Raw genomic sequence first — 1,036 nt, 5'->3', positions numbered from 1 at the left:
CTAGCGCCTCAAGGGCAATATCATGGAGCTTCTGACTCTGCGTCGGGGGATACAACTCACTGGGAAGGAGGACCAGTACCTCGCCCAGGCTTCCTCACCTGCTATGCTGTACAGGGGCCTTGGGGGGGGGGGAGTTTGGAAGGAAGAGGGAAGGAAGCGGCCGTGGCCTTTGCCCGGAGGAGAAGTGGGAAACCACGGAAAACCACTTCCAGGATGGCTGAGGTGGGAATCGAACCCACCTCTACTCAGTTGACCTCCCGAGGCTGAGTGGACCCCGTTCCAGCCCTCGTACCACTTTTCAAATTTTGTGGCAGAGCCGGGAATCCAACCGAACCACTACACCACAGAAACGGACAACCATGTAAGTTCAGCAATGTTAATTTTTGTGCATTTGTTCGTATAGGGAGTGTGTTACTAAAACCAAACCTCGAAAATATTGTGCACTCCGTCTCTCAAACATGGTGAGGCAGTGTTAGCCGACGTCTTGATCCCAGAATACGCCACTGTTGCTTATACACAAACGCATCACGTTCCAACTCATTAATACACTGCACAGTTTGTTGATGAGTATGAAGAAGGAAGGGGTGGGAAACCACAGAAAACCACTTCGAGGATGGCTAGCCCCTCCTACTCTGTTGACCTCCCGAGGCTTAGTGGACCCCGTTCCAGCCCTCGTATCACTTTCAAATTTCATGGCAGAGCCGGGAATCGAACCCGGGCCTCCGCGGGGTGGTAGCTAATTACACTAACCACTACACCGTAGAAGTGGACGTAATTTATATGCACCGCTTATGATTTTTGTTTCACGATGGAGTGATGACTAAGTAGATTTTTTTTTTTTTTTTTCAGTGAACATCGTTTTGTTTTAACTGCGCGATGTCTTCAACAATCCCAAAAGAGTTGTGCTGAACATATCACAACATATTATTCTAATGTACGCAGTAGGAAGATTTCGGGATGTGTGGCCTCTTTAGCTCAGTGGCAGAGCACTGGTCTTGTAAACCAGGGGTCGTGAGTTCGATCCTCACAGGAGGCA

General features: G+C 49.4%; 1 non-coding gene across 1 annotated transcript; it reads left to right on the top strand.

The window, feature by feature from the left end:
• The first annotated feature begins 964 nt into the window (after positions 1 to 964).
• On the top strand, positions 965 to 1,036 carry TRNAT-UGU (transfer RNA threonine (anticodon UGU)). Its single transcript has one exon. It is a non-coding gene; the product is annotated as a tRNA-Thr (tRNA).

This window comes from Anabrus simplex, chromosome 11, assembly GCF_040414725.1.
Source record: "Anabrus simplex isolate iqAnaSimp1 chromosome 11, ASM4041472v1, whole genome shotgun sequence".
Classification (NCBI taxonomy): Eukaryota; Metazoa; Arthropoda; class Insecta; order Orthoptera; family Tettigoniidae; genus Anabrus; species Anabrus simplex.
The sequence above is the reverse complement of the archived record's forward strand: the minus strand, read 5'-3'. Positions and strand labels throughout refer to the sequence as shown.